Source organism: Hyla sarda, unplaced genomic scaffold, assembly GCF_029499605.1.
Source record: "Hyla sarda isolate aHylSar1 unplaced genomic scaffold, aHylSar1.hap1 scaffold_2638, whole genome shotgun sequence".
NCBI lineage: Eukaryota > Metazoa > Chordata > Amphibia > Anura > Hylidae > Hyla > Hyla sarda.
Genome location: NW_026609330.1, coordinates 8,764 through 34,392, shown reverse-complemented (window position 1 = coordinate 34,392; position 25,629 = coordinate 8,764). Strand labels below are relative to the sequence as shown.

General features: G+C 45.5%; 8 non-coding genes across 8 annotated transcripts; all 8 read left to right on the top strand.

Annotated features, from left to right (window-relative positions):
* Positions 1-667: 667 nt before the first annotated feature.
* On the top strand, positions 668-858 carry LOC130324361 (U2 spliceosomal RNA). Its single transcript, XR_008869380.1, has one exon. It is a non-coding gene; the product is annotated as a U2 spliceosomal RNA (small nuclear RNA).
* A 4,863-nt stretch (positions 859-5,721) lies between these two features.
* LOC130324359 (U2 spliceosomal RNA) lies at positions 5,722-5,912 on the top strand. Its single transcript, XR_008869379.1, has one exon. It is a non-coding gene; the product is annotated as a U2 spliceosomal RNA (small nuclear RNA).
* A 2,098-nt stretch (positions 5,913-8,010) lies between these two features.
* On the top strand, positions 8,011-8,201 carry LOC130324358 (U2 spliceosomal RNA). Its single transcript, XR_008869378.1, has one exon. It is a non-coding gene; the product is annotated as a U2 spliceosomal RNA (small nuclear RNA).
* A 6,863-nt stretch (positions 8,202-15,064) lies between these two features.
* On the top strand, positions 15,065-15,258 carry LOC130324363 (U2 spliceosomal RNA). Its single transcript, XR_008869382.1, has one exon. It is a non-coding gene; the product is annotated as a U2 spliceosomal RNA (small nuclear RNA).
* Positions 15,259-17,355: 2,097 nt separating this feature from the next.
* LOC130324357 (U2 spliceosomal RNA) lies at positions 17,356-17,546 on the top strand. The gene has a single exon (XR_008869377.1). It is a non-coding gene; the product is annotated as a U2 spliceosomal RNA (small nuclear RNA).
* A 2,106-nt stretch (positions 17,547-19,652) lies between these two features.
* Positions 19,653-19,843, top strand: LOC130324356 (U2 spliceosomal RNA). Its single transcript, XR_008869376.1, has one exon. It is a non-coding gene; the product is annotated as a U2 spliceosomal RNA (small nuclear RNA).
* Positions 19,844-21,944: 2,101 nt separating this feature from the next.
* Positions 21,945-22,135, top strand: LOC130324367 (U2 spliceosomal RNA). The gene has a single exon (XR_008869386.1). It is a non-coding gene; the product is annotated as a U2 spliceosomal RNA (small nuclear RNA).
* A 2,097-nt stretch (positions 22,136-24,232) lies between these two features.
* Positions 24,233-24,423, top strand: LOC130324366 (U2 spliceosomal RNA). Its single transcript, XR_008869385.1, has one exon. It is a non-coding gene; the product is annotated as a U2 spliceosomal RNA (small nuclear RNA).
* Positions 24,424-25,629: the final 1,206 nt, after the last annotated feature.

Genomic DNA, 25,629 nt, shown 5'->3' with positions numbered 1-25,629 from the left:
ACAGGAGATTGTTGCATCCATCTAGAACCCTCAGAACTACAGTGCTATGATGTCACTCACTTCCACAGGCCTTGCAGAGTGTAAACAACAACAACCCAGCTTTGTTGTGTATGTAACCATAGGGATTTGTGATGTCACCTAGAACCTTCACAGCAGCGACAGCTTTATGAGGAGCATCAGCACTGCTCTGCCTGAGCAGAACCATCACCGCCATAGGTTGTCAAATAACCCGGATTTAACCCACACAGGTAAGTCCAATGGGGTGCAGGCATGTCCTCTATGCTTACAGCTTCCCGTGGGTGTTGGTTTGATACCGTTTGGGGACAGCCAAGGAGGCATCTGCAGGCAACAAAGGTAGGTGTGTGCTTGTGTGTGTGTTTCCTATGCAGATCCTAAGCCCAGTGTCACATGCAAGTAGGAGGAGTAAGAAGGGTTCCTGGCAAATCCGGGTTATGGATTGCATTTAAAAAGGCCCCGTGGGAGTGCAATGGGCCCCTGTCTTGCTGCTTAGCAATAATGGTATGGGTTTAGGTTCTGCTGTGTGTACTGGTGGTTGACTGCCCCCCAGCCCAGAGTGTGCATGGAAAATTGTCTGGCAGCCTCCCTGACAGCAAGCAGTGATAGTGCCCATGAAGGGGACCTTGTTGGGCCCGCCCCTTTCACGGTTATCGCTTCTCGGCCTTTTGGCTAAGATCAAGTGTAGTATCTGTTCTTATCAGTTTAATATCTGATACGTCCCCTATCTGGGGACCATATATTAAATGGATTTTTGAGAACGGGGGCCGATTTCGAAGCTTGCTTCCGTCGCCCTATGCATTGAGCCGATATGGCAGTATCTTCGGGTACAGTGCACCACCCCTGTTACGCCGAGCGCTCCGGGTCCCCGTTCCTCCCCGGAGCGCTCGCCTCATCTTCGTTGTTGCAGCGTCCCGGTCAGATCCACTGACCGGGTGCGCTGCGGTCCCGCCTTCAGCCGGGATGCGATTCGCGATGCGGATAGCGCCCGCTCGCGATGCGCACCCCGGCCCCCGTACCTGACTCGCTCTCCCTCGGTCCTGTCCCGGCGCGCGCGGCCCCGCTCCCTAGGGCGCGCGCGCGCCGGGTCTCTGCGATTTAAAGGGCCAGTGCACCAATGATGGTGCCTGGCCCAATCTTCCCAATTAGCTTATTGGCTCCCACCTGTGCACTTCCCTATATCTAGTCTCCTCCCTTGCACTCCCTGGCCGGATCTTGATGCACTTGTGCCTAGTGAAAGCGTTCCCTTGTCTGTTCCTAGTCCGTGTTCCTGACCTCCTGCCGTTGCCCCTGACTACGATCCTTGCCGCCTGCCCCCGACCTTCTGCTACGTCCGACCTTGCTTCTGCCTACTCCCTTGTACCTCGCCTATCTTCAGCATCTTCAGCAGCCAGAGAGGTAAGCCGTGGCTAGTGGATACGACCTGGTCACTACCGCCGCAGCAAGACCATCCCGCTTTGCGGCGGGCTCTGGTGAAAACCTGTAGTGGCTTAGAACCGGTCCACTAGCGCGGTCCTCTCCATCCCTCTCTGGCACAGAGGATCCACTACCTGCCAGCCGGCATCGTGACAGTAGATCCGGCCATGGATCCCGCTGAAGTTCCTCTGTCAGTTGTCGCTGACCTAACCACGGTGGCCGCCCAGCAAGCCCGACAGATCGCCCTTCTAACCCGTCAGCTGTCGGAAATGTCCACCATTTCGCACCAACTTCAGTCGCAGCTTCAGCAGTCATCTCCTCCGCCAGCTCCTGCACCTCCTCCGCAGCGAGTGGCCGCTCCTGGGATACGCTTATCCTTGCCGGATAAATTTGATGGGGACTCTAAGTTTTGCTGTGGCTTTCTTTCGCAATGTTCCCAGCACTTGGAGATGATGTCGGACCAGTTTCCTACTGAAAGGTCTAAGGTGGCTTTCGTGTTCTGCCTTCTGTCTGGAAAAGCCCTGTCATGGGCCGCACCGCTCTGGGACCGCAATGACCCCGTCACTGCCTCTGTACACTCCTTCTTCTCGGAAATTCGAAGTGTCTTTGAGGAACCTGCCCGAGCTTCTTCAGCCGAGATTGCCCTGCTGAACCTGGCCCAGGGTGTTTCTTCCGTTGGCGAGTACGCCATTCAGTTCCGTGCTCTTGCTTACGAGTTGTCCTGGAATAGTGAGGTTCTCTGCGCGACCTTTAAAAAAGGCCTATCCAGCAACATTAAAGATGTTCTGGCCGCACGAGAGACTCCTGCTGACCTACATGAACTCATTCATCTTGCCACTCGCATTGACATGCGTTCTTCCGGATGGCGTCTGGAGCTTCGCCTGGATATGGACTTTGTTCGCACGAAGCGTTTTTTCTCCCCGGCTCCTCTCTCCTCTGGTCCTCTGCAATCTGTTCCTGTGCTTCCCGCCGCGGAGGCTATGCAAGTTGACCGGTCTCGCTTGACACCTCAAGAGAGGACACGACGCCGCATGGAGAATCTTTGCCTGTACTATGCCGGTACCGAACACTTCCTGAAGGATTGTCCTATCCGTCCTCCCCGCCTGGAAAGACGTACGCTGACTCCGCACAAAGGTGACACAGTTCTTGATGTCAACTCTGCTTCTCCACGCCTTACTGTGCCTGTGCGGATATCAGCCTCTACCTTCTCCTTCTCTACTATGCTCTTCTTGGATTCCGGATCTGCAGGAAAATTTTTTTTGGCCTCTCTCATCAACAGGTTCTACGTTCCTGTGACCAGTCTCGCCAGACCCCTCTACATCTATTGTTTTTACAATAAAAGATTGGACTGTCTCGTACGTTTCCACACAGAACCCCTCCTAATTTGCATCGGACCTCATCACGGAAAAATTGACTTTTTTTTCCTCAGGTTCTTTGGCCCCAAGAAGAGGGGGAGACCCAAGGGGGGGGGTACTGTTACGCCGAGCGCTCCGGGTCCCCGTTCCTCCCCGGAGCGCTCGCCTCATCTTCGTTGTTGCAGCGTCCCGGTCAGATCCACTGACCGGGTGCGCTGCGGTCCCGCCTTCAGCCGGGATGCGATTCGCGATGCGGATAGCGCCCGCTCGCGATGCGCACCCCGGCCCCCGTAACTGACTCGCTCTCCCTCGGTCCTGTCCCGGCGCGCGCGGCCCCGCTCCCTAGGGCGCGCGCGCGCCGGGTCTCTGCGATTTAAAGGGCCAGTGCACCAATGATGGTGCCTGGCCCAATCTTCCCAATTAGCTTATTGGCTCCCACCTGTGCACTTCCCTATATCTAGTCTCCTCCCTTGCACTCCCTGGCCGGATCTTGATGCACTTGTGCCTAGTGAAAGCGTTCCCTTGTCTGTTCCTAGTCCGTGTTCCTGACCTCCTGCCGTTGCCCCTGACTACGATCCTTGCCGCCTGCCCCCGACCTTCTGCTACGTCCGACCTTGCTTCTGCCTACTCCCTTGTACCTCGCCTATCTTCAGCATCTTCAGCAGCCAGAGAGGTAAGCCGTTGCTAGTGGATACGACCTGGTCACTACCGCCGCAGCAAGACCATCCCGCTTTGCGGCGGGCTCTGGTGAAAACCTGTAGTGGCTTAGAACCGGTCCACTAGCGCGGTCCTCTCCATCCCTCTCTGGCACAGAGGATCCACTACCTGCCAGCCGGCATCGTGACAACCCCCTTACAGGGTTAAAAAGAAAGATTCCTACTTTCATTGCTACCTGCTTGCTGGCTAGCCAGCTAGCCAGCCCTGTGGGCCTTGCTGCTGCAGCCAAAAAACAAAAGGTGGTGCTGCTGCTGCTGCTTCTGCTGCTTCTGCTTCTGCTTGTGTCTGGCCCCTGTTGGAGCGTCCAGGCACAGGACTTCTGCTGCTGCTGACTAAATGGCCTCCTTAATTGGATCATTTGAGTAGCCAGCACACCTGTGCAGGTAGGGCATGACATGATAGGCAGCTGCCTTGATAGCGGGTGGGTGCTGAATGTTCCTAATTGACAAAATAAGATTAATGCTTATGAAGAAATATAAAATCTCATCCCTTCCCCAATATCGCGCCACACCCCTACCCCTTAATTCCCTGGTTGAACTTGATGGACATATGTCTTTTTTCGACCGTACTAACTATGTAACTATGTAACATAACATGGGGGGGGGGGGGGGGGTCTCCTGGCTGTTCACACAGGTGTGTCATTGCTGTACATTGACCATGCATTGCTTCTGTGGTATTGCAAAGGCAAAGACAAATGCTTCCAGCCATCCATTGCACTAATGGATTGGTCATCAGCTGGCTGTCTATGTCCCGCATCAATATAGACCAAAGTACAGAGGGTTAGGCTATGCTATTGTGCACCTACCTGATGCATCAGAAGGTGCGAGGCCCTTGCTAAATTCTGTGCACAGACTTTGAGATCTATACTTTAGACTGTATCTAAACCTGCTCCAACATGGACTGACATTCTGGCCTACTTTCAGCCGATGCGACTTGTCTGTCGCTGAACAGTCGCTTTTTATGTATTCAGCACCTATGTATAATGTTGTAAAAATGCTCTAGAAGCTAAAGTCGCAGAAATGTCACACATATTTGGCCTGCAACTTTCTGTGCGACAAATTCAGACAGGAAAAATCAGTATAAATCCTTAGAAAATTATCCCCCAGTGTCTCCATCTGCTGGCGGTATTGAATAAGCATTGCTGCACTGATGGGGTATGCATTAGACGAAAAAAAAGAAGAAAAAGAAGAATAATACGCCCAGAAAAGAGGTGAAAAGGAGAAAAACGTAAAAAAACGTGAAAAAAAAGTAAGAGGAAGAGAAGGGAAAAAAAGGTGGAAATGGGTTTAAAAGTGATTTCGGCGGAGAATATATATATATATATATATATATATATATATATATACGCGCACACACACACATATATATAAACGTATTCTCCGTTGAGATATTGCAGCCGCTGCTGTGTCCAGGCCCAGGAGCCTTAGCACTGTGCTGTGATGTCACTCAATACCACTGACATCACTAGGTGTAAACAACATCTCTCCTTTGCTGTGTATGTGACTATGGAGCTGTTTGGTGATGTCGTCTATTATGGCCTTCATAGAAGCAACAGGAGATTGTTGCATCCATCTAGAACCCTCAGAACTACAGTGCTATGATGTCACTCACTTCCACAGGCCTTGCAGAGTGTAAACAACAACAACCCAGCTTTGTTGTGTATGTAACCATAGGGATTTGTGATGTCACCTAGAACCTTCACAGCAGCGACAGCTTTATGAGGAGCATCAGCACTGCTCTGCCTGAGCAGAACCATCACCGCCATAGGTTGTCAAATAACCCGGATTTAACCCACACAGGTAAGTCCAATGGGGTGCAGGCATGTCCTCTATGCTTACAGCTTCCCGTGGGTGTTGGTTTGATACCGTTTGGGGACAGCCAAGGAGGCATCTGCAGGCAACAAAGGTAGGTGTGTGCTTGTGTGTGTGTTTCCTATGCAGATCCTAAGCCCAGTGTCACATGCAAGTAGGAGGAGTAAGAAGGGTTCCTGGCAAATCCGGGTTATGGATTGCATTTAAAAAGGCCCCGTGGGAGTGCAATGGGCCCCTGTCTTGCTGCTTAGCAATAATGGTATGGGTTTAGGTTCTGCTGTGTGTACTGGTGGTTGACTGCCCCCCAGCCCAGAGTGTGCATGGAAAATTGTCTGGCAGCCTCCCTGACAGCAAGCAGTGATAGTGCCCATGAAGGGGACCTTGTTGGGCCCGCCCCTTTCACGGTTATCGCTTCTCGGCCTTTTGGCTAAGATCAAGTGTAGTATCTGTTCTTATCAGTTTAATATCTGATACGTCCCCTATCTGGGGACCATATATTAAATGGATTTTTGAGAACGGGGGCCGATTTCGAAGCTTGCTTCCGTCGCCCTATGCATTGACCCGATATGGCAGTATCTTCGGGTACAGTGCACCACCCCCTTACAGGGTTAAAAAGAAAGATTCCTACTTTCATTGCTACCTGCTTGCTGGCTAGCCAGCTAGCCAGCCCTGTGGGCCTTGCTGCTGCAGCCAAAAAACAAAAGGTGGTGCTGCTGCTGCTGCTTCTGCTGCTTCTGCTTCTGCTTGTGTCTGGCCCCTGTTGGAGCGTCCAGGCACAGGACTTCTGCTGCTGCTGACTAAATGGCCTCCTTAATTGGATCATTTGAGTAGCCCCAGCACACCTGTGCAGGTAGGGCATGACATGATAGGCAGCTGCCTTGATAGCGGGTGGGTGCTGAATGTTCCTAATTGACAAAATAAGATTAATGCTTATGAAGAAATATAAAATCTCATCCCTTCCCCAATATCGCGCCACACCCCTACCCCTTAATTCCCTGGTTGAACTTGATGGACATATGTCTTTTTTCGACCGTACTAACTATGTAACTATGTAACATAACATGGGGGGGGGGGGGGGGGTCTCCTGGCTGTTCACACAGGTGTGTCATTGCTGTACATTGACCATGCATTGCTTCTGTGGTATTGCAAAGGCAAAGACAAATGCTTCCAGCCATCCATTGCACTAATGGATTGGTCATCAGCTGGCTGTCTATGTCCCGCATCAATATAGACCAAAGTACAGAGGGTTAGGCTATGCTATTGTGCACCTACCTGATGCATCAGAAGGTGCGAGGCCCTTGCTAAATTCTGTGCACAGACTTTGAGATCTATACTTTAGACTGTATCTAAACCTGCTCCAACATGGACTGACATTCTGGCCTACTTTCAGCCGATGCGACTTGTCTGTCGCTGAACAGTCGCTTTTTATGTATTCAGCACCTATGTATAATGTTGTAAAAATGCTCTAGAAGCTAAAGTCGCAGAAATGTCACACATATTTGGCCTGCAACTTTCTGTGCGACAAATTCAGACAGGAAAAATCAGTATAAATCCTTAGAAAATTATCCCCCAGTGTCTCCATCTGCTGGCGGTATTGAATAAGCATTGCTGCACTGATGGGGTATGCATTAGACGAAAAAAAAGAAGAAAAAGAAGAATAATACGCCCAGAAAAGAGGCGAAAAGGAGAAAAACGTAAAAAAACGTGAAAAAAAAGTAAGAGGAAGAGAAGGGAAAAAAAGGTGGAAATGGGTTTAAAAGTGATTTCGGCGGAGAAATATATATATATATATATATATATATATATATATATATATATATATACGCGCACACACACACATATATATAAACGTATTCTCCGTTGAGATATTGCAGCCGCTGCTGTGTCCAGGCCCAGGAGCCTTAGCACTGTGCTGTGATGTCACTCAATACCACTGACATCACTAGGTGTAAACAACATCTCTCCTTTGCTGTGTATGTGACTATGGAGCTGTTTGGTGATGTCGTCTATTATGGCCTTCATAGAAGCAACAGGAGATTGTTGCATCCATCTAGAACCCTCAGAACTACAGTGCTATGATGTCACTCACTTCCACAGGCCTTGCAGAGTGTAAACAACAACAACCCAGCTTTGTTGTGTATGTAACCATAGGGATTTGTGATGTCACCTAGAACCTTCACAGCAGCGACAGCTTTATGAGGAGCATCAGCACTGCTCTGCCTGAGCAGAACCATCACCGCCATAGGTTGTCAAATAACCCGGATTTAACCCACACAGGTAAGTCCAATGGGGTGCAGGCATGTCCTCTATGCTTACAGCTTCCCGTGGGTGTTGGTTTGATACCGTTTGGGGACAGCCAAGGAGGCATCTGCAGGCAACAAAGGTAGGTGTGTGCTTGTGTGTGTGTTTCCTATGCAGATCCTAAGCCCAGTGTCACATGCAAGTAGGAGGAGTAAGAAGGGTTCCTGGCAAATCCGGGTTATGGATTGCATTTAAAAAGGCCCCGTGGGAGTGCAATGGGCCCCTGTCTTGCTGCTTAGCAATAATGGTATGGGTTTAGGTTCTGCTGTGTGTACTGGTGGTTGACTGCCCCCCAGCCCAGAGTGTGCATGGAAAATTGTCTGGCAGCCTCCCTGACAGCAAGCAGTGATAGTGCCCATGAAGGGGACCTTGTTGGGCCCGCCCCTTTCACGGTTATCGCTTCTCGGCCTTTTGGCTAAGATCAAGTGTAGTATCTGTTCTTATCAGTTTAATATCTGATACGTCCCCTATCTGGGGACCATATATTAAATGGATTTTTGAGAACGGGGGCCGATTTCGAAGCTTGCTTCCGTCGCCCTATGCATTGACCCGATATGGCAGTATCTTCGGGTACAGTGCACCACCCCCTTACAGGGTTAAAAAGAAAGATTCCTACTTTCATTGCTACCTGCTTGCTGGCTAGCCAGCTAGCCAGCCCTGTGGGCCTTGCTGCTGCAGCCAAAAAACAAAAGGTGGTGCTGCTTCTGCTGCTTCTGCTTCTGCTTGTGTCTGGCCCCTGTTGGAGCGTCCAGGCACAGGACTTCTGCTGCTGCTGACTAAATGGCCTCCTTAATTGGATCATTTGAGTAGCCAGCACACCTGTGCAGGTAGGGCATGACATGATAGGCAGCTGCCTTGATAGCGGGTGGGTGCTGAATGTTCCTAATTGACAAAATAAGATTAATGCTTATGAAGAAATATAAAATCTCATCCCTTCCCCAATATCGCGCCACACCCCTACCCCTTAATTCCCTGGTTGAACTTGATGGACATATGTCTTTTTTCGACCGTACTAACTATGTAACTATGTAACATAACATGGGGGGGGGGGGGGGGTCTCCTGGCTGTTCACACAGGTGTGTCATTGCTGTACATTGACCATGCATTGCTTCTGTGGTATTGCAAAGGCAAAGACAAATGCTTCCAGCCATCCATTGCACTAATGGATTGGTCATCAGCTGGCTGTCTATGTCCCGCATCAATATAGACCAAAGTACAGAGGGTTAGGCTATGCTATTGTGCACCTACCTGATGCATCAGAAGGTGCGAGGCCCTTGCTAAATTCTGTGCACAGACTTTGAGATCTATACTTTAGACTGTATCTAAACCTGCTCCAACATGGACTGACATTCTGGCCTACTTTCAGCCGATGCGACTTGTCTGTCGCTGAACAGTCGCTTTTTATGTATTCAGCACCTATGTATAATGTTGTAAAAATGCTCTAGAAGCTAAAGTCGCAGAAATGTCACACATATTTGGCCTGCAACTTTCTGTGCGACAAATTCAGACAGGAAAAATCAGTATAAATCCTTAGAAAATTATCCCCCAGTGTCTCCATCTGCTGGCGGTATTGAATAAGCATTGCTGCACTGATGGGGTATGCATTAGACGGAAAAAAAGAAGAAAAAGAAGAATAATACGCCCAGAAAAGAGGCGAAAAGGAGAAAAACGTAAAAAAACGTGAAAAAAAAGTAAGAGGAAGAGAAGGGAAAAAAAGGTGGAAATGGGTTTAAAAGTGATTTCGGCGGAGAAATATATATATATATATATATATATATATATATATATATATATACGCGCACACACACACATATATATAAACGTATTCTCCGTTGAGATATTGCAGCCGCTGCTGTGTCCAGGCCCAGGAGCCTTAGCACTGTGCTGTGATGTCACTCAATACCACTGACATCACTAGGTGTAAACAACATCTCTCCTTTGCTGTGTATGTGACTATGGAGCTGTTTGGTGATGTCGTCTATTATGGCCTTCATAGAAGCAACAGGAGATTGTTGCATCCATCTAGAACCCTCAGAACTACAGTGCTATGATGTCACTCACTTCCACAGGCCTTGCAGAGTGTAAACAACAACAACCCAGCTTTGTTGTGTATGTAACCATAGGGATTTGTGATGTCACCTAGAACCTTCACAGCAGCGACAGCTTTATGAGGAGCATCAGCACTGCTCTGCCTGAGCAGAACCATCACCGCCATAGGTTGTCAAATAACCCGGATTTAACCCACACAGGTAAGTCCAATGGGGTGCAGGCATGTCCTCTATGCTTACAGCTTCCCGTGGGTGTTGGTTTGATACCGTTTGGGGACAGCCAAGGAGGCATCTGCAGGCAACAAAGGTAGGTGTGTGCTTGTGTGTGTGTTTCCTATGCAGATCCTAAGCCCAGTGTCACATGCAAGTAGGAGGAGTAAGAAGGGTTCCTGGCAAATCCGGGTTATGGATTGCATTTAAAAAGGCCCCGTGGGAGTGCAATGGGCCCCTGTCTTGCTGCTTAGCAATAATGGTATGGGTTTAGGTTCTGCTGTGTGTACTGGTGGTTGACTGCCCCCCAGCCCAGAGTGTGCATGGAAAATTGTCTGGCAGCCTCCCTGACAGCAAGCAGTGATAGTGCCCATGAAGGGGACCTTGTTGGGCCCGCCCCTTTCACGGTTATCGCTTCTCGGCCTTTTGGCTAAGATCTTGTATCTTGTCAAGGGGCTCTGAGTTCGTCGAACCTTCGGCCTTGAGGCATCGGCGGTTTTTTAGCCGTCTTAAGCCTCATGCTGCTATAGGAGGAGGACTTACAAAGAACGGGAAGGCGATCCCCCATGGCGACCCTTAGGTTTGCTGCGCATACTGAAACTCGGATTAAGAACACCTTCCGTATTGAAGTGGATGAGGAGAAAAAGGAGAAGATGACTTTGGAATTTTTTGTCAAGAGAATTATGCTGGATTTATTGCACATTCAGAGAGAAGATGTGTTTTGCCTAAAAGACCCAGGTAAAGGACTTTTCATTCTTACCTTGACTTCCGCATCTGCATGTGACCATATGTTTGAGAAAGTTCGGGAGCTTGCCAATGAGGAGGATATGAAAGGACTTGTTTTCATTGCTCTATATTCTAATGGCGATGTTCCACTGGTGGTTACTATGCACGATCCATACGTGGATATAAGAGACATTGTCTTATTTTTAAACCAATATTGTGCGGAAGTCAAATACTCTCATAAAATAATGAATGCAATGGACTTTTGGACTGGAAAGCATAAGTTTGCTGTTAAGTTCAGAGAAGATGTGAGAGGAATTGGAGGTCTGTGTCGCCCACCTGCAAATTTTTTAATTGGGCGTAAACGTGGCTATTTATTCTACCCTGGGATGCCGTATTATTGCAGGAAATGCCATGAATATGGTCATACACAAGAATCTTGCAAAGAGGAAGTGGTTATTTGCAAAAGATGTGGCCAAAAAGGCCACACCACTTTGGACTGTCAAAATGAGATTCTGTGTAATGTGTGTAAGCGGAAAGGACACGCTTTTAAGGATTGTCCTCAACGCTCCTGGGCCAATATTGTGGCTACGTCGGCTGGTCCCTCGATGAGGAAGAGCTCCATGGATGCTGTGCCTGTGCCTAAGACCCACACCCTGAAAGTGATGCCTGAGTCTTCTGCTACCGGAATTCCTGTGATACCTGCTGTGGCTCATGTCTCCAAAAGCATTGTGTCCCCGGGGAAGGTCGTGGGACCTGAGACAGAAGTGAGGGGTTCTCCTCTCATGGAAGTTGAGGGTCCTGGACCGCCCAGAAGGGATACAGAGGAGATGGATGTAGAAGAACGGCGAAAGAGGAAAAGCAGAGACCGGAAAGAGGAAAAGGGCCTTAACATCAAAAGGAGTGGTCGAGTTAGTGCGGACGAGGGGAACGTGGAGATTGTCTGCCAAAAGGTTATAACAGCATCCGACCCTGTTAATATTGAGGAATTTGTGTCACCACCTACAGATTGGGGTTCTTTGTCTGAGGATAATGAATGACCCAGGAGCTACCAAGTGTTAATATCTCCTCCTTCAATGTGAGGAGTTTGAAGAGCCCAGAGAGGAGGGCTGCTTTATTTTCTTTCTTGTCTTCTTTGCCTACAGACATTTTATTTTTACAGGAATGTGCCATTGATTATGATATCAATTATTCATCTTTGAGATCTGAATGGACTCTTGGCCCGTCTGTGTGGTCAGGGGATAATGAGAGGAAAGTGACTGGTGTTGGCATACTGTTCAAGAGCAGTGAGTATAAAGTTACCTCCTTCACAGACATTGTACCCGGTAGAGCCCTGCTCGTTCATATTATTTATAATGACATGAATATGAGACTTTTAAATGTATATGCCTCTCCAGATAAGGATGAAAGATCTGATTTATTAGAGAAAATTCAGTTTTATTTACCGGGTTCATCCCCGCTTATCATCGCTGGTGATTTTAATTGTATAATGGCAGGAGAGGAGCGGGCTGGAGGATCTGAACAAAGGAAAGATAAGACTGAAAAACAACTAAAGGATTTTATAGTTGATTTTAATTTAAAAGATTTGTGGAGAACCTCTTTCCCTAATGACCCTGGGTATACCTGGGAGAATAGCCTTTATATGTCAAGGATTGATTATATTTTTGCTTCTGGATTTGCATTTTATGGGAATATGCAATTGACTTCTACCTTTTTTTCAGATCATAAGATTTTATCTGCTACATGTAAGTTTGATGGGGTTTGCAGAGCCAAAGGAGTCTGGCGTCTGAATGTCTCTTTGCTTGAAGATGAAGAAATTAAATGTAATTTTATCTATCTTTTTAAAAAATTGCAGAACTCAAGGACTAATTTTAATTCTCTTTTAGCATGGTGGGAATTCTGCAAGGTAAAATTTAAAGAGTATTTTATTAAGATGGGTGTTAAAAAAACAAAAGAGAAATTGAAATGGTATAGAGATCTTAACACAAAACTACAAACCTATTATCAACTCAAAGAGCTGGGTGTATATGTAGACGATCTGATTTTAAGTGTTAAAAGTGATATTCAGAAGGCTATAACTAACAAAGGGAAAGAAATAATTTTTAACTCCAAAGTTGAATGTAAAGAGAAGGATGAAAAGTGTACAAGATTCTTTTTTAAAAAGGTAATGGAAACAAAAAAGTTAATGATTAACATTGAGGATGAAACTACTAATGTAGGAATGTTATCCAAAGCTAAATCCTTTTATCAAGATCTGTTTAATGAGAAACCCATTGATATATCTGCTGCTAATTTTCTCCTAAGCACTTTAGATTGTGGTTTAAGTAAGGAGGACCAAGATGCACTTTGCACAGAAGTAAGATGCCAAGAATTAGAAATTGCTGCTAAAAGTTTATCCACAGGTAAAACACCAGGTTCTGATGGACTTCCTGTAGAGTTTTATAAAACCTTTTGGGAGATTTTTAAAGATGATTTGCTTAATATTTTTAAGGAGGCTTTTAATTCTGATGTTCTACCTTTATCTTGGAGGAGTGGTATAGTGTCTCTGATCCCCAAAAAGGGGGATAGGAACAGCTTAGAAAATTGGAGACCAATTACGCTTCTTAATGTTGATTATAAGATTATGTCAAAAATTTTTGTTAACAGAATGAAGCCGTTTTTGTACAAGGTCATCCATGTGGATCAGGTATGTGGTGTCCCAGGAAGGAGTGTAGCTGAACCTTTAAATGCTATTAGGGACGTCATATGGTATCAGCAAGAGCGGAATCAAAATCTAGCCATTCTATCTCTAGATTTTCATAAAGCGTTCGATAGAGTATCACATTGTTTTTTATGGATGGTTTTACAACGCATGGGTTTTCCTAACATATTTATTAAGCAAATTGCTCTCTTATATAAAGGTTCTTTTAGCAGGATTTTAATAAATGGTTTCCTTACAGATTTTATTAATTTATCATCAGGGGTAAAGCAAGGCTGCCCTCTGTCTCCTATACTGTTTATATGTGCAATAGAACCTCTGTTAAACTTAATAAGGAATGATAAAATAATAAAAGGAGTGCCAGTTCCTGGAGGTAATAATGCCACCCTTAAAGTGTGTGGCTATATGGATGATATTAATGTTTTTTGTGAAAGTGCCTTCTCTTTACAAAGAGTTGTTGATGTTACTGATTTCTTTTGTAAAGCTTCTGCTTTTAAACTTAATTTATCTAAATGTGACTGTTTTTATATAGGTAAATGGGAAAACGTGCAAATACCAAACCTAAAATTACAGTCAGAAAAAATAAAAATCCTTGGAGTCATCTTTGATAAAAATAACAATGGTGAGGAAAGTTGGCTAATGGTAAAAGAAAAGGTAAAGAAAAAGGTAGACTTTTGGTCCCTTAGGAAATTATCCTTAGAAGGTAAAATTTTGGTGATTAAGGCTATGCTAATACCCATTATGCTCTATTTAAATATGATTTATCCTCCTAATGAACTTATGTCTAGGCAACTTCAGAGGATTCTCTTTGAGTTTCTATGGAGTTCTAAAGCAGAAAAATTAAAAAGAGATACTATGTATAAGTCACAAAAAAATGGAGGAAAACAGGTTCCCTGTATTAGAAAATTTTTATACTTAAGGTTTTTTAGTTGGTGTTTTAGGGGACTTTTTATGAAAAGTGTATGGTCCTGTTTTTTAAAGTACTCTGCGGGACATATTTTTAGAAAAAGAGAATGGGTGTTTTTATCATTATCTTCTCCTGTACTTTTAACTCCGCCTAAACATTATGCCATCTTAGAAAAAATTATACGTATGTATAACCTTAAAGACTTTGACTTGTTAACCTTGAGGGATGCTCGCAAGATAGAAGTACAGTTAAATTTGCAAGAAGAAATATGTATGGTCTCTAATTTTTCTTATAATAGGTGTGTACAAATATGGAAAAAGGTAAACGAGCCATATCTTTTTAATGAGCACAAGGATTTAGCATGGATGATTATCCATGAGTGTCTTACGGTAAGATTTTTCCAATATAGAAGAGGTCTAAATGCTGTATGTGTCTGTCCCCGGGATAATTGCAATATAGATGAAACTGTTTTGCACCTTTTCTGGAATTGTTATTTTGCACAAAAGGTTTTTAGACTAATTGGTTCTTTATTGAAATTCCTAACAGGTCTAAAAGTTTTAAATCATGAAGTTGTTTTATATGGCAAAAGTGATGGAGTTACAAAAGAAAAAGAGAGAATTTTGTGGATTTTTATCAACTGTACAAAAAATGTATTATGGAAAGTTCGTAATATCCTTGTCTTCAAAAGAGATTTTATTTGTGAAAAAGAATGTTTGAAGATGATATACAGTGAAGTTTACTTGTACTATTTAATTGATAAAAAGAGATATGGGCAGAAAAAAGCATTAGCTATGTGGAATTTACATTTATGGAAAACAGTATTTGATGTATTGTAAACATTTTTTGTGATGTATTTAAGTTTTTGAGTTTTTTCAATAAAAATGTAAAAAAAAAAAAAAAAAAATCTGTTCTTATCAGTTTAATATCTGATACGTCCCCTATCTGGGGACCATATATTAAATGGATTTTTGAGAACGGGGGCCGATTTCGAAGCTTGCTTCCGTCGCCCTATGCATTGACCCGATATGGCAGTATCTTCGGGTACAGTGCACCACCCCCTTACAGGGTTAAAAAGAAAGATTCCTACTTTCATTGCTACCTGCTTGCTGGCTAGCCAGCTAGCCAGCCCTGTGGGCCTTGCTGCTGCAGCCAAAAAACAAAAGGTGGTGCTGCTGCTGCTGCTTCTGCTGCTTCTGCTTCTGCTTGTGTCTGGCCCCTGTTGGAGCGTCCAGGCACAGGACTTCTGCTGCTGCTGACTAAATGGCCTCCTTAATTGGATCATTTGAGTAGCCAGCACACCTGTGCAGGTAGGGCATGACATGATAGGCAGCTGCCTTGATAGCGGGTGGGTGCTGAATGTTCCTAATTGACAAAATAAGATTAATGCTTATGAAGAAATATAAAATCTCATCCCTTCCCCAATATCGCGCCACACCCCTACCCCTTAATTCCCTGGTTGAACTTGATGGACATATGTCTTTTTTCGACCGTACTAACTATGTAACTATGTAACATAACATGGGGGGGGGGGGGGGGTCTCCTGGCTGTTCACACAGGTGTGTCATTGCTGTACATTGACCATGCATTGCTTCTGTGGTATTGCAAAGGCAAAGACAAATGCTTCCAGCCATCCATTGCACTAATGGATTGGTCATCAGCTGGCTGTCTATGTCCCGCATCAATATAGACCAAAGTACAGAGGGTTAGGCTATGCTATTGTGCACCTACCTGATGCATCAGAAGGTGCGAGGCCCTTGCTAAATTCTGTGCACAGACTTTGAGATCTATACTTTAGACTGTATCTAAACCTGCTCCAACATGGACTGACATTCTGGCCTACTTTCAGCCGATGCGACTTGTCTGTCGCTGAACAGTCGCTTTTTATGTATTCAGCACCTATGTATAATGTTGTAAAAATGCTCTAGAAGCTAAAGTCGCAGAAATGTCACACATATTTGGCCTGCAACTTTCTGTGCGACAAATTCAGACAGGAAAAATCAGTATAAATCCTTAGAAAATTATCCCCCAGTGTCTCCATCTGCTGGCGGTATTGAATAAGCATTGCTGCACTGATGGGGTATGCATTAGACGAAAAAAAAGAAGAAAAAGAAGAATAATACGCCCAGAAAAGAGGCGAAAAGGAGAAAAACGTAAAAAAACGTGAAAAAAAAGTAAGAGGAAGAGAAGGGAAAAAAAGGTGGAAATGGGTTTAAAAGTGATTTCGGCGGAGAAATATATATATATATATATATATATATATATATATATATATATATATATACGCGCACACACACACATATATATAAACGTATTCTCCGTTGAGATATTGCAGCCGCTGCTGTGTCCAGGCCCAGGAGCCTTAGCACTGTGCTGTGATGTCACTCAATACCACTGACATCACTAGGTGTAAACAACATCTCTCCTTTGCTGTGTATGTGACTATGGAGCTGTTTGGTGATGTCGTCTATTATGGCCTTCATAGAAGCAACAGGAGATTGTTGCATCCATCTAGAACCCTCAGAACTACAGTGCTATGATGTCACTCACTTCCACAGGCCTTGCAGAGTGTAAACAACAACAACCCAGCTTTGTTGTGTATGTAACCATAGGGATTTGTGATGTCACCTAGAACCTTCACAGCAGCGACAGCTTTATGAGGAGCATCAGCACTGCTCTGCCTGAGCAGAACCATCACCGCCATAGGTTGTCAAATAACCCGGATTTAACCCACACAGGTAAGTCCAATGGGGTGCAGGCATGTCCTCTATGCTTACAGCTTCCCGTGGGTGTTGGTTTGATACCGTTTGGGGACAGCCAAGGAGGCATCTGCAGGCAACAAAGGTAGGTGTGTGCTTGTGTGTGTGTTTCCTATGCAGATCCTAAGCCCAGTGTCACATGCAAGTAGGAGGAGTAAGAAGGGTTCCTGGCAAATCCGGGTTATGGATTGCATTTAAAAAGGCCCCGTGGGAGTGCAATGGGCCCCTGTCTTGCTGCTTAGCAATAATGGTATGGGTTTAGGTTCTGCTGTGTGTACTGGTGGTTGACTGCCCCCCAGCCCAGAGTGTGCATGGAAAATTGTCTGGCAGCCTCCCTGACAGCAAGCAGTGATAGTGCCCATGAAGGGGACCTTGTTGGGCCCGCCCCTTTCACGGTTATCGCTTCTCGGCCTTTTGGCTAAGATCAAGTGTAGTATCTGTTCTTATCAGTTTAATATCTGATACGTCCCCTATCTGGGGACCATATATTAAATGGATTTTTGAGAACGGGGGCCGATTTCGAAGCTTGCTTCCGTCGCCCTATGCATTGACCCGATATGGCAGTATCTTCGGGTACAGTGCACCACCCCCTTACAGGGTTAAAAAGAAAGATTCCTACTTTCATTGCTACCTGCTTGCTGGCTAGCCAGCTAGCCAGCCCTGTGGGCCTTGCTGCTGCAGCCAAAAAACAAAAGGTGGTGCTGCTGCTGCTGCTTCTGCTGCTTCTGCTTCTGCTTGTGTCTGGCCCCTGTTGGAGCGTCCAGGCACAGGACTTCTGCTGCTGCTGACTAAATGGCCTCCTTAATTGGATCATTTGAGTAGCCAGCACACCTGTGCAGGTAGGGCATGACATGATAGGCAGCTGCCTTGATAGCGGGTGGGTGCTGAATGTTCCTAATTGACAAAATAAGATTAATGCTTATGAAGAAATATAAAATCTCATCCCTTCCCCAATATCGCGCCACACCCCTACCCCTTAATTCCCTGGTTGAACTTGATGGACATATGTCTTTTTTCGACCGTACTAACTATGTAACTATGTAACATAACATGGGGGGGGGGGGGGGTCTCCTGGCTGTTCACACAGGTGTGTCATTGCTGTACATTGACCATGCATTGCTTCTGTGGTATTGCAAAGGCAAAGACAAATGCTTCCAGCCATCCATTGCACTAATGGATTGGTCATCAGCTGGCTGTCTATGTCCCGCATCAATATAGACCAAAGTACAGAGGGTTAGGCTATGCTATTGTGCACCTACCTGATGCATCAGAAGGTGCGAGGCCCTTGCTAAATTCTGTGCACAGACTTTGAGATCTATACTTTAGACTGTATCTAAACCTGCTCCAACATGGACTGACATTCTGGCCTACTTTCAGCCGATGCGACTTGTCTGTCGCTGAACAGTCGCTTTTTATGTATTCAGCACCTATGTATAATGTTGTAAAAATGCTCTAGAAGCTAAAGTCGCAGAAATGTCACACATATTTGGCCTGCAACTTTCTGTGCGACAAATTCAGACAGGAAAAATCAGTATAAATCCTTAGAAAATTATCCCCCAGTGTCTCCATCTGCTGGCGGTATTGAATAAGCATTGCTGCACTGATGGGGTATGCATTAGACGAAAAAAAAGAAGAAAAAGAAGAATAATACGCCCAGAAAAGAGGCGAAAAGGAGAAAAACGTAAAAAAACGTGAAAAAAAAGTAAGAGGAAGAGAAGGGAAAAAAAGGTGGAAATGGGTTTAAAAGTGATTTCGGCGGAGAAATATATATATATATATATATATATATATATATATATATATATATATATATATATATATACGCGCACACACACACATATATATAAACGTATTCTCCGTTGAGATATTGCAGCCGCTGCTGTGTCCAGGCCCAGGAGCCTTAGCACTGTGCTGTGATGTCACTCAATACCACTGACATCACTAGGTGTAAACAACATCTCTCCTTTGCTGTGTATGTGACTATGGAGCTGTTTGGTGATGTCGTCTATTATGGCCTTCATAGAAGCAACAGGAGATTGTTGCATCCATCTAGAACCCTCAGAACTACAGTGCTATGATGTCACTCACTTCCACAGGCCTTGCAGAGTGTAAACAACAACAACCCAGCTTTGTTGTGTATGTAACCATAGGGATTTGTGATGTCACCTAGAACCTTCACAGCAGCGACAGCTTTATGAGGAGCATCAGCACTGCTCTGCCTGAGCAGAACCATCACCGCCATAGGTTGTCAAATAACCCGGATTTAACCCACACAGGTAAGTCCAATGGGGTGCAGGCATGTCCTCTATGCTTACAGCTTCCCGTGGGTGTTGGTTTGATACCGTTTGGGGACAGCCAAGGAGGCATCTGCAGGCAACAAAGGTAGGTGTGTGCTTGTGTGTGTGTTTCCTATGCAGATCCTAAGCCCAGTGTCACATGCAAGTAGGAGGAGTAAGAAGGGTTCCTGGCAAATCCGGGTTATGGATTGCATTTAAAAAGGCCCCGTGGGAGTGCAATGGGCCCCTGTCTTGCTGCTTAGCAATAATGGTATGGGTTTAGGTTCTGCTGTGTGTACTGGTGGTTGACTGCCCCCCAGCCCAGAGTGTGCATGGAAAATTGTCTGGCAGCCTCCCTGACAGCAAGCAGTGATAGTGCCCATGAAGGGGACCTTGTTGGGCCCGCCCCTTTCACGGTTATCGCTTCTCGGCCTTTTGGCTAAGATCAAGTGTAGTATCTGTTCTTATCAGTTTAATATCTGATACGTCCCCTATCTGGGGACCATATATTAAATGGATTTTTGAGAACGGGGGCCGATTTCGAAGCTTGCTTCCGTCGCCCTATGCATTGACCCGATATGGCAGTATCTTCGGGTACAGTGCACCACCCCCTTACAGGGTTAAAAAGAAAGATTCCTACTTTCATTGCTACCTGCTTGCTGGCTAGCCAGCTAGCCAGCCCTGTGGGCCTTGCTGCTGCAGCCAAAAAACAAAAGGTGGTGCTGCTGCTGCTGCTTCTGCTGCTTCTGCTTCTGCTTGTGTCTGGCCCCTGTTGGAGCGTCCAGGCACAGGACTTCTGCTGCTGCTGACTAAATGGCCTCCTTAATTGGATCATTTGAGTAGCCAGCACACCTGTGCAGGTAGGGCATGACATGATAGGCAGCTGCCTTGATAGCGGGTGGGTGCTGAATGTTCCTAATTGACAAAATAAGATTAATGCTTATGAAGAAATATAAAATCTCATCCCTTCCCCAATATCGCGCCACACCCCTACCCCTTAATTCCCTGGTTGAACTTGATGGACATATGTCTTTTTTCGACCGTACTAACTATGTAACTATGTAACATAACATGGGGGGGGGGGGGGTCTCCTGGCTGTTCACACAGGTGTGTCATTGCTGTACATTGACCATGCATTGCTTCTGTGGTATTGCAAAGGCAAAGACAAATGCTTCCAGCCATCCATTGCACTAATGGATTGGTCATCAGCTGGCTGTCTATGTCCCGCATCAATATAGACCAAAGTACAGAGGGTTAGGCTATGCTATTGTGCACCTACCTGATGCATCAGAAGGTGCGAGGCCCTTGCTAAATTCTGTGCACAGACTTTGAGATCTATACTTTAGACTGTATCTAAACCTGCTCCAACATGGACTGACATTCTGGCCTACTTTCAGCCGATGCGACTTGTCTGTCGCTGAACAGTCGCTTTTTATGTATTCAGCACCTATGTATAATGTTGTAAAAATGCTCTAGAAGCTAAAGTCGCAGAAATGTCACACATATTTGGCCTGCAACTTTCTGTGCGACAAATTCAGACAGGAAAAATCAGTATAAATCCTTAGAAAATTATCCCCCAGTGTCTCCATCTGCTGGCGGTATTGAATAAGCATTGCTGCACTGATGGGGTATGCATTAGACGAAAAAAAAGAAGAAAAAGAAGAATAATACGCCCAGAAAAGAGGCGAAAAGGAGAAAAACGTAAAAAAACGTGAAAAAAAAGTAAGAGGAAGAGAAGGGAAAAAAAGGTGGAAATGGGTTTAAAAGTGATTTCGGCGGAGAAATATATATATATATATATATATATATATATATATATATATATATATATATATATACGCGCACACACACACATATATATAAACGTATTCTCCGTTGAGATATTGCAGCCGCTGCTGTGTCCAGGCCCAGGAGCCTTAGCACTGTGCTGTGATGTCACTCAATACCACTGACATCACTAGGTGTAAACAACATCTCTCCTTTGCTGTGTATGTGACTATGGAGCTGTTTGGTGATGTCGTCTATTATGGCCTTCATAGAAGCAACAGGAGATTGTTGCATCCATCTAGAACCCTCAGAACTACAGTGCTATGATGTCACTCACTTCCACAGGCCTTGCAGAGTGTAAACAACAACAACCCAGCTTTGTTGTGTATGTAACCATAGGGATTTGTGATGTCACCTAGAACCTTCACAGCAGCGACAGCTTTATGAGGAGCATCAGCACTGCTCTGCCTGAGCAGAACCATCACCGCCATAGGTTGTCAAATAACCCGGATTTAACCCACACAGGTAAGTCCAATGGGGTGCAGGCATGTCCTCTATGCTTACAGCTTCCCGTGGGTGTTGGTTTGATACCGTTTGGGGACAGCCAAGGAGGCATCTGCAGGCAACAAAGGTAGGTGTGTGCTTGTGTGTGTGTTTCCTATGCAGATCCTAAGCCCAGTGTCACATGCAAGTAGGAGGAGTAAGAAGGGTTCCTGGCAAATCCGGGTTATGGATTGCATTTAAAAAGGCCCCGTGGGAGTGCAATGGGCCCCTGTCTTGCTGCTTAGCAATAATGGTATGGGTTTAGGTTCTGCTGTGTGTACTGGTGGTTGACTGCCCCCCAGCCCAGAGTGTGCATGGAAAATTGTCTGGCAGCCTCCCTGACAGCAAGCAGTGATAGTGCCCATGAAGGGGACCTTGTTGGGCCCGCCCCTTTCACGGTTATCGCTTCTCGGCCTTTTGGCTAAGATCAAGTGTAGTATCTGTTCTTATCAGTTTAATATCTGATACGTCCCCTATCTGGGGACCATATATTAAATGGATTTTTGAGAACGGGGGCCGATTTCGAAGCTTGCTTCCGTCGCCCTATGCATTGACCCGATATGGCAGTATCTTCGGGTACAGTGCACCACCCCCTTACAGGGTTAAAAAGAAAGATTCCTACTTTCATTGCTACCTGCTTGCTGGCTAGCCAGCTAGCCAGCCCTGTGGGCCTTGCTGCTGCAGCCAAAAAACAAAAGGTGGTGCTGCTGCTGCTGCTTCTGCTGCTTCTGCTTCTGCTTGTGTCTGGCCCCTGTTGGAGCGTCCAGGCACAGGACTTCTGCTGCTGCTGACTAAATGGCCTCCTTAATTGGATCATTTGAGTAGCCAGCACACCTGTGCAGGTAGGGCATGACATGATAGGCAGCTGCCTTGATAGCGGGTGGGTGCTGAATGTTCCTAATTGACAAAATAAGATTAATGCTTATGAAGAAATATAAAATCTCATCCCTTCCCCAATATCGCGCCACACCCCTACCCCTTAATTCCCTGGTTGAACTTGATGGACATATGTCTTTTTTCGACCGTACTAACTATGTAACTATGTAACATAACATGGGGGGGGGGGGGGGGTCTCCTGGCTGTTCACACAGGTGTGTCATTGCTGTACATTGACCATGCATTGCTTCTGTGGTATTGCAAAGGCAAAGACAAATGCTTCCAGCCATCCATTGCACTAATGGATTGGTCATCAGCTGGCTGTCTATGTCCCGCATCAATATAGACCAAAGTACAGAGGGTTAGGCTATGCTATTGTGCACCTACCTGATGCATCAGAAGGTGCGAGGCCCTTGCTAAATTCTGTGCACAGACTTTGAGATCTATACTTTAGACTGTATCTAAACCTGCTCCAACATGGACTGACATTCTGGCCTACTTTCAGCCGATGCGACTTGTCTGTCGCTGAACAGTCGCTTTTTATGTATTCAGCACCTATGTATAATGTTGTAAAAATGCTCTAGAAGCTAAAGTCGCAGAAATGTCACACATATTTGGCCTGCAACTTTCTGTGCGACAAATTCAGACAGGAAAAATCAGTATAAATCCTTAGAAAATTATCCCCCAGTGTCTCCATCTGCTGGCGGCATTGAATAAGCATTGCTGCACTGATGGGGTATGCATTAGACGAAAAAAAAGAAGAAAAAGAAGAATAATACGCCCAGAAAAGAGGCGAAAAGGAGAAAAACGTAAAAAAACGTGAAAAAAAAGTAAGAGGAAGAGAAGGGAAAAAAAGGTGGAAATGGGTTTAAAAGTGATTTCGGCGGAGAAATATATATATATATATATATATATATATATATATATATATATATATATACGCGCACACACACACATATATATAAACGTATTCTCCGTTGAGATATTGCAGCCGCTGCTGTGTCCAGGCCCAGGAGCCTTAGCACTGTGCTGTGATGTCACTCAATACCACTGACATCACTAGGTGTAAACAACATCTCTCCTTTGCTGTGTATGTGACTATGGAGCTGTTTGGTGATGTCGTCTATTATGGCCTTCATAGAAGCAACAGGAGATTGTTGCATCCATCTAGAACCCTCAGAACTACAGTGCTATGATGTCACTCACTTCCACAGGCCTTGCAGAGTGTAAACAACAACAACCCAGCTTTGTTGTGTATGTAACCATAGGGATTTGTGATGTCACCTAGAACCTTCACAGCAGCGACAGCTTTATGAGGAGCATCAGCACTGCTCTACCTGAGCAGAACCATCACCGCCATAGGTTGTCAAATAACCCGGATTTAACCCACACAGGTAAGTCCAATGGGGTGCAGGCATGTCCTCTATGCTTACAGCTTCCCGTGGGTGTTGGTTTGATACCGTTTGGGGACAGCCAAGGAGGCATCTGCAGGCAACAAAGGTAGGTGTGTGCTTGTGTGTGTGTTTCCTATGCAGATCCTAAGCCCAGTGTCACATGCAAGTAGGAGGAGTAAGAAGGGTTCCTGGCAAATCCGGGTTATGGATTGCATTTAAAAAGGCCCCGTGGGAGTGCAATGGGCCCCTGTCTTGCTGCTTAGCAATAATGGTATGGGTTTAGGTTCTGCTGTGTGTACTGGTGGTTGACTGCCCCCCAGCCCAGAGTGTGCATGGAAAATTGTCTGGCAGCCTCCCTGACAGCAAGCAGTGATAGTGCCCATGAAGGGGACCTTGTTGGGCCCGCCCCTTTCACGGTTATCGCTTCTCGGCCTTTTGGCTAAGATCAAGTGTAGTATCTGTTCTTATCAGTTTAATATCTGATACGTCCCCTATCTGGGGACCATATATTAAATGGATTTTTGAGAACGGGGGCCGATTTCGAAGCTTGCTTCCGTCGCCCTATGCATTGACCCGATATGGCAGTATCTTCGGGTACAGTGCACCACCCCCTTACAGGGTTAAAAAGAAAGATTCCTACTTTCATTGCTACCTGCTTGCTGGCTAGCCAGCTAGCCAGCCCTGTGGGCCTTGCTGCTGCAGCCAAAAAACAAAAGGTGGTGCTGCTTCTGCTGCTTCTGCTTCTGCTTGTGTCTGGCCCCTGTTGGAGCGTCCAGGCACAGGACTTCTGCTGCTGCTGACTAAATGGCCTCCTTAATTGGATCATTTGAGTAGCCAGCACACCTGTGCAGGTAGGGCATGACATGATAGGCAGCTGCCTTGATAGCGGGTGGGTGCTGAATGTTCCTAATTGACAAAATAAGATTAATGCTTATGAAGAAATATAAAATCTCATCCCTTCCCCAATATCGCGCCACACCCCTACCCCTTAATTCCCTGGTTGAACTTGATGGACATATGTCTTTTTTCGACCGTACTAACTATGTAACTATGTAACATAACATGGGGGGGGGGGGGGGGTCTCCTGGCTGTTCACACAGGTGTGTCATTGCTGTACATTGACCATGCATTGCTTCTGTGGTATTGCAAAGGCAAAGACAAATGCTTCCAGCCATCCATTGCACTAATGGATTGGTCATCAGCTGGCTGTCTATGTCCCGCATCAATATAGACCAAAGTACAGAGGGTTAGGCTATGCTATTGTGCACCTACCTGATGCATCAGAAGGTGCGAGGCCCTTGCTAAATTCTGTGCACAGACTTTGAGATCTATACTTTAGACTGTATCTAAACCTGCTCCAACATGGACTGACATTCTGGCCTACTTTCAGCCGATGCGACTTGTCTGTCGCTGAACAGTCGCTTTTTATGTATTCAGCACCTATGTATAATGTTGTAAAAATGCTCTAGAAGCTAAAGTCGCAGAAATGTCACACATATTTGGCCTGCAACTTTCTGTGCGACAAATTCAGACAGGAAAAATCAGTATAAATCCTTAGAAAATTATCCCCCAGTGTCTCCATCTGCTGGCGGTATTGAATAAGCATTGCTGCACTGATGGGGTATGCATTAGACGAAAAAAAAGAATAAAAAGAAGAATAATACGCCCAGAAAAGAGGCGAAAAGGAGAAAAACGTAAAAAAACGTGAAAAAAAAGTAAGAGGAAGAGAAGGGAAAAAAAGGTGGAAATGGGTTTAAAAGTGATTTCGGCGGAGAAATATATATATATATATATATATATATATATATATATATAT